The sequence below is a fragment of the Mastomys coucha genome, unplaced genomic scaffold (assembly GCF_008632895.1).
Source record: "Mastomys coucha isolate ucsf_1 unplaced genomic scaffold, UCSF_Mcou_1 pScaffold21, whole genome shotgun sequence".
Classification (NCBI taxonomy): Eukaryota; Metazoa; Chordata; class Mammalia; order Rodentia; family Muridae; genus Mastomys; species Mastomys coucha.
The window spans coordinates 87,498,928-87,506,682 of record NW_022196904.1 but is presented as its reverse complement, the minus strand read 5'-3'; positions in this window follow the sequence as shown (position 1 = coordinate 87,506,682).

Here is a 7,755-nt window from a genome sequence, read left to right as displayed (position 1 = left end):
TCTGCAGACCAGGCTGGCCTTGAACTCAGAAATCTGCCTGCCTCTGCCTCCCAAGTGCTGGGATTAAGTAGGTTTCTTCCCTAAGACAGAACATGCCAGGACCATACCAGGCATGGTGGTGGTACATTTTTATAATCCTACCACTTAGGAAGCTGAAGCAGAAGGATGGCTAGATTGAAGCCACCCTAGGCTACATAGTGGGGCACTGTCTCAAAGAAATAAAATAAAACATAATATGAAGCTAGAAGAGGGATATGAAAGAGTGGCCTGGAAGAAATTGAGATAGTCATAAAGTATATTACGTATATGAAATCCTCCAAGAATAAACAGATGTGTTAAAGAGACTTCTCATAGATGTATGTTATGATTTAGGTATGACACCCCACTCCCCCAATAACAAATTTATTAAGAATGACTGGTCTAGCTGGTAGTCCTATTTTGACAGATGCTGGAAACTTTAGGAAGTGTACCTACATTTTTAAAAAATAAGTCAATATGCTGGGGTCCTTAGGGACTGGGGAATCTTGTCCATAGCCTCTTATTTCTTTGTTTCCTGTCCATCGGGAGGTGAATGGTTTCTTCCTTCACATGTTCCCATGGTCATGATGTTCAGCTTCACCTCAGCTCCTAAGAGATCCAGTTGACCACAGACTAAAAAATACCTGTTTCTCTCTTGACACTGTTTTCAGGAATTTGGTAACAATCATGGAAAGTTCACAGACATACACAATCTTCAGTGATGACAACAAACACTGCACTGCCTTCAGGCTAACTTGAGTTGGGCTCTCAGCTTCTCTCTTCTGAGGCCAACTGTTTCTAGGCAGATTATGCCATCTCTTAGAGCCTTTGTCCTTATTTGTAAAATGAGAATGGTATTAGTACCACCATCATGGGATTGTTGTGACAGTCATGACATCAGAAGCGGGGTGCGGGGGCTGTAGTGCAGGGGCTCAGTGCTTGACCCCAGTTCAGTTCTCTCAACCCACATCTGGCAGCTCACAACGGCCTCTAACTTCAATTCCACAGGATCCCACTTCCTCTTCTGGCCTGCACCAACACTGCACTCATGTTCACACACACACATAGTTAAAAATAAAGTCTCCTTGGTGCTTGTTGCTCACACTGTCTTCTCTCCAGCCTCAGCCAGAGCCCTGCCTGAAGCCTAGCGTGGTCATGCTGGCTGTCTACCTCTCCTACTCACTGTAGCCATACACTTCTGAGTTTCCTACATGCTCTACCTCAAGCTCTGCCTCTGCTGTCCAATCAACTTGCTGCTATTCTCATGGGTGACGTGAGACAGGTGAGTTTGATGTTAGCTGGGTGACACCTGAACAAGCCAGACAGATGCCTGGGATTGAGTAAAGGACTCATCCGACTTGTTGGCTATGATCTCTTTCTCAAGCCCAAAATCACTGATGATACTTTGCAGGCATTCTGGAAGCATAATGATTTTTCTAGTCCTGCTTGCATCCTGCAGTTTGTTATGGACAAATAAGACCTCATAAGGAAATCTACCTCTCTGGAACTGTGCCTATGAACAGTAAAATTCCCCCTGGTAGGCTTGTAAGCTTTTATTGCCATTGGTATTAGGTGGAAGCAATCACCTGGAAATGTTTTATTTGAACAAAAATGCCTTTGAGAATCAGACCATGTAATAGTAAGTTGGACTTTAATAAAAGAAAAAATGAGTTTGAATAGAAAAATACCTTTTAATTGAAAGTGCTCAGTAAATGGGAACTCCCCTTGGTAGGACTAAGGGTCCCCCAGGATTTTTTCTTTCTTGCCTGACTTGGACTTTTTTTCTTAGCACTAAGCTCAGCAGATCTCCTGAATGAATCTGCCTAAATTCAGACTGGATTACTGCTTATACTCATTGGTAAATGTGCCGTCTATCACTGAAGTATTCCCTGATGGAACGTGTGTTGTTTCTTAGTTTTTTAGTGTTTGTAATAATGGTGCAGGAGATGCCTTAATGAGCTGGCCCAGCAGTTAAGAGTGTTTGCTTTTCTTGCACAGGACACTGTGGCCTGTTCCCAGCACCCATGCTGAGCAGCTCACAACTGCCTGTAACCAGCTCCAGGAGATCTGACAGCTTTGTCCATCCTTAACAGGCATTCACATGCACATACAAACTGCCAACACGTGTACACAGAATTTTAAAATAATTCCTTAAAAAAGCAATATCTCAAGCCCAGTCATAGCCAGGACCTCCAGAACTCTGCCCACGAGGCCAGCATCTGTTTAGCTGTCAGCCTTTGCCAGTCTGCAGCCTCTACAGTTTCTTCAGGGCTCTTGCCTTTGGCTCCTGTAGAAGGCTTTATATTAGCTTTGCTTGCTACACCCACCTGTCCAGGAAATCCTGTTTGGATACTGAAACTGTCCCGCAGTTTCATGAACCCGGTTCTGCCTGGACCGAAGGGAGAATGGAGACCTGAAACACAGAGTTCGAGAACAAAAGGACACGGAGCCAAGTTGAGGGTTTCCAATCAAGGCTCTCTTTTTTACTTGGGGGGTTCAGCAATTATATACAAGAGAACATACTGAATCTCTGGTTACAACGACATTTGAATAACATAAGGAATTAGGGAGGAGTCAGGAAGTGTCAGAGCAAAGTCTAGGAGGATGTCAAAGGGAAACCGGCTGCAGGGCTAAAGGTGTAAACTCAGGGCATCTCTCGAAGGTCTCAGCTCTGGGGAATGGCTGGAGGTGCAGTCCACAGTGGAGGAGGTCAACAGCAGATGTCTTCAGGCTGTATATGTGCCAGCCAGCAGGCACACAGCAGGCATGAGTTGAGTCTGCAGTGGCAAATTCCGATGTCTTGCAGCTGAGGGACCCCAACATCTCGCCCTCGTGTATTATATGAAAGTGAAAGACCCCCAGAACTTGGGAGATCCTTACTCAAGTCTCGGGATGACGCGACCACCCAATGATTCACGAGAGACCAAACTTGCTGCAATCACATGAGGTTTATTGGGGATACCGGTACCAGGTCGATCTCATGACTTTGCTGGCCAGAGCTCGACGCCGAACACAAGAAGTGTGGGGTATTTAACCCACAAGTTGGGGGCAGGGAGAGGGTTACCAAGGAAACAGAACATAAACAGTGGAAAATTTCAGAGGGACCTGACCCAAGGTATTCAGTTAGGGAGGGGAACACATTCATTCTAGGAATGTAATCTTCATCTACTGGTTGGCAGGGTGGAGAGCCTCGTAAACCAGTAGAACTTCATTCCTAGTTTCGCCCTCATTGTGGATCATTCAGGAGGGGCAGGTATCGGGAACCAGAGCGCTGAGGCTCTGGGTTCCTGGAAATGGCTATTTTATATTTCTGGTTGGCTACAGTGACCCTCCAAGTCCTTTTAGGTAAAGGCTATACACCATACATTTGTATTAAATGCCCTCATTTTAAATTCTAAGATTCTCCAGCCTTTCAAAAGCAGGGTTAAGGCCATATCAATGGGCACAGCTTTGCACGTGGATTTTTACGGTGCTTAATCAGAATTAACCTGGGTATTTGTTATCACTGGCAGATATCTTTACCCATCATCAAGGTCACGGGCAGCTAGTTTGATTCTACAAACTGGGCTCTTTTCGTGTTTTTTCCAAAACACAGCCACTTGGCGCGTGCCTCTGTCTTAGGTGGATATCCGCTAGGATTGCGGACCACAGGTTTCTGAAATGCACCATTCACCCATGCAGCTAGCGCCAAGATATGCCTCAAATACCTGCAAAGTCCTGGACCTCAAGTCTCTCTGGAGTCCATTCTTTCTGAAGTCCATTTGAAGCAGTGCCTGCAGCCATTGTGCTCGGGGATGGGTGTAGCCTCCTGACTTCAATTGTAAATTACCAGTTCAGACTCAGGGAACCTAGAGATCAGGGCTCAGTTCAAATGTAAATCGAAAGGGTTTGGCTGGTAACCTCGGGATGTACCAGCCTTTGAAATGTAAATACTGAAGCATTCAGGCTTTAGCTCTGGGCATGAGCAAATGAGTTTGAATTGTAAGCGGGCATTTCTAGAATGACAGAAAAAAGGCTGTCAGCTAAAAAACAAAAAAGAAACAGAAAAAGGAAAAGGCAAAAACAAAAGGCAAAAAAAAACTTTTTAGCAGTGCGTTTAAGCACGTTTACTAAGAGGGTTGTGGCTCTGAGTCTACTTGGTGAATTAATCTTTCTGGGAGCCAGCATGCTTCGTCCTCTTTCTGGGAAAATATACACTCGGACCCTCTGCCCCAGAATAAAGTGGGGTTAAGATAATGTGTGTTAATAAGTGGAGTGACAGGCCATTCCATCATGGCATAAAAATTGAAAATGTGTGGATGCCAGTGGCAATCCATAGCAGACTGACATTTAGCATCAGCCTGTGAAAAAGTATATATATTTTAATACAAGCAAAAAGCGAGGCATGCCTTAAAAGAGGCAAAAAATGAAATATGCTTTTCAAAACAAGCAAAAAACAAAATGCTTTTGAAGTGGAGTGTATATTCCCCCTTCTTTTAATTTTAAAAATTAAATTTTCAAATTGCAAAAATGTACATTGAGTAAATATTGTCTCTGAGAAATAACTTATCTCAGTAATATGGGTAACATTAGATTGTTAATAAAACATTTCAAGTGTCTGACTGTAATAGTCAGTTTTATAATATGTTCTAATCTATTTAGGAACACCAAACATAGAAAATTAATGTAGGCAATGACTACATTTTTTGTTGTTTTCTAGTTAAGACAATTTTAACTAAAAAATTGAAAAGGTATCTATAGTTACATGTGTATATTTTATTTTTATTTTTTAAAATCAGAAATATTTTTTAAAAATACCAAATTATCATCTTAAGCTATTACTATTTTGATGATACAAGAATCACATTATATGACCAATTGTTTTTGTTTAAAGTCTGTAATCTGGGATATAAATTTGTTGTATCATTGCCTTAAGGGTCTTGTTTAGGCAGTTTAAGATATGGAAAGACAGTTTTTTAAAGGAACAGTACTTTCTCTTAACTTTGTTGTATAAGCATGAACAACTGTAAAATTTGAGAATTAGTAATATTTAAAAAGGAATAATTCTAAGCAATTGTAAACTCTGAGCTATATATATATATATATATATATATATATTGGTAAATTAAAAGTTTGATTTTAGCTCTTTAAAAACAGTTTAATTATCTGTGCAGAGACAAATAAAGTCTTTAAAACTGCAAGGATATAGAGGGGAAAACAACCTCTTAAAACACTGTAATTCTACTCCATGACTTTGACTCCCTATAAACCCCAAGTTTAAAATTACTTTGAACCACACCTATAGAACTGTGACAATACTGGTTTTGTCTCAAAAACTATTTCTTTGAGGTAAGGGAGAGGTGAGGCCAGGAAGACTTCTCTAGGCCTGGTTTGTAAAACAAAAGGAATGCCTCTCAGGCTTTACAGAAGCCTCTCTGCACTTTTGTATTAACTCAAATGTAAATATTTCACTGAGCAAACCACCTGAGTTACACCCAAAAGATTCCAAGGGCAATTTTGTTGCTTAAAAAAGCAAAACCAAATTTTAAACAATCTACATTCTCTAAAATCAATATCAAGAACACCACATTCACGCCACAAAGCCATTCAAGTGTCTCTCTGCCTCTGAACCGAGGTTAGCAAGCCTGGGTCATTCTGAGACAAATTCTCAGAGCATGTCAGATCTCTGAAAAGTAAAATCATGGCGCCAACCGATAAGCCATGTGTTACCTGAGTTACCAGCTTTAAACTAGCTTTTAGTTACAACGTTTTACCATACCCAATACAATATATTTATATTTTTAAGAGTAGTTAAAATCCAAATGAAACATCTACACACATCTTATAAATTTAAATCAATCAAAGAATTTAGAACTTAAGCAGCTTTTCAGCAGAGCAACTTAAATCAGATTTTGCTTTGTCTTTCAGTTTAAATCCATCTCTCACACCATTTGTATAACTCAGGAATCTGCCTGTCTCTGCCTCCTCAGCAAATCTTATCAGTGTACCACAACCGGCCTGTGAGCTTAGTCACGTCACCCAAATCACAGAGTTCTCGACATAGCCAGGCCATTGTCTTGAAAGCCTTTTTTAAAATCTACAAATCTTCGGCCCAATGCTTTCTTCTCTGGCAACGAGGACAGACCCTCGGGGCAGCGCCTGTCTGCTGCCTGCTTGTGGCTCCTAATTTCTTAGGGCAATCATTATTTTAAAATGATTCATACTTGCACATGTGAAACATCGTCCATTTTTTTTGTCTCTGTATCAGTGAAAGACCCCCAGAACTGGGGAGATCCTTACTCAAGTCTCGGGATGACGCGACCACCCAATGACTCACGATAGACCGAACTTGCTGCAATCACATGAGGTTTACTGGGGATACCGCTACCGGGTCGATCTCATGACCTTGCTGGCCAGAGTTCGACGCCGGGGTCGATCTCGTGACCATGCTGGCCAGACTCCGAACACAAGAAGTGTCGGGTATTTAAGGGAAGCTGGGGGCGGAGAGAGAGTTACCAAGGAGACAGAACATAAACAGTGGAGACTTTCAGAGGGACCCAACCAAAGGTATTCAGTTAGGGAGGGGGACACATTCATTCTAGGAATGCAATCTTCATCTATCGGTCTGCAGGGTGGAGAGTCTCATAAACCACTAGACCTTCATTCTTAGTTCTGCCCTCATAGTGGATCATTCAGGAGGGGCAGGTATCGGGAACCAGAGCCCTGAGGCTCTGGATTAGCAAAGTTCCTGGAACTAGCTACTCCACCTTTTTTGGCTTGTGGCAGAGGTTTTCCATGCCTGCTTTTAGGTAAAAGTTATACATTATTCATTCTAAGATTCTCCAGCATCAGGATCTCTCCACCTGAAGTTCCCTGCCATGTAGTTGTCATAGCCAGACCTTGATTATTGAGAGGTCCGATATCTGCACAAAGGCGAATATATTCAAATAAATCCATTCGACCCTTGTGTGGCTGAATAGCTGCTCTGCACACTGCATTAGCATTCTCATAGGTCAGCTGTGTAATAAGCAGACTGTCCTTATGAGATTCTCCAAGAATTCTATTTGCGGCTTGTTGTAACCTGGCCACGAAATTTTGGAAAGTCTCCTCTGGACCCTGTCGGATGCCAGCTATGCCTCCACTAACCTCACCTAGCATAGGTAATTGAATCCAAGTCTTTTTTGCTGCTACTGAAACCTGTGTATATACTCCTGGAGGATAATCGATCTGTCTTGCATTTCCTTGATCCTGCCCTTCTCTCAGAAGCATGTCTAAATCTCATTTTGGGTTGCCTGTCTGAGCATTCTGCGCCGCCTCTTTTTGTTGATCTCTCGCCATTCTGAATTCTAAAGCAGGACATCCCCTGCCGTCAGTGTGGCTTTACATAAGGTTCTCCAATATTGAGGAGTTAAATATAACTCTGTAATATTGTCCAAAAGTGCCTGCGTATACGCTGCATTTGGACCATATTGAGCCACTGCTTTCCCTAGATCTTTAATCTCCTTAAAATCTAAGGTCTGATATTGACTATGTCTTTCGTTCTGCTGATCAAATCGTTCTATTATTGGAAACACTAGTACTCCCTAAGTGATGGGTTTTGAGTCGCGGCAGGAAGCGTCTGCAGACACCAGGCCCAGGCAGTTTCATGTTTAAGAGGTTTAATTGGAAGGGTTGTAGGGGGGTAGCAGCACAGGAAGAGAGAAGGGGGAGAGAGAAGAAGAAAGAGAGAGGAAGATGGAGGAAAGTACCCACATATTT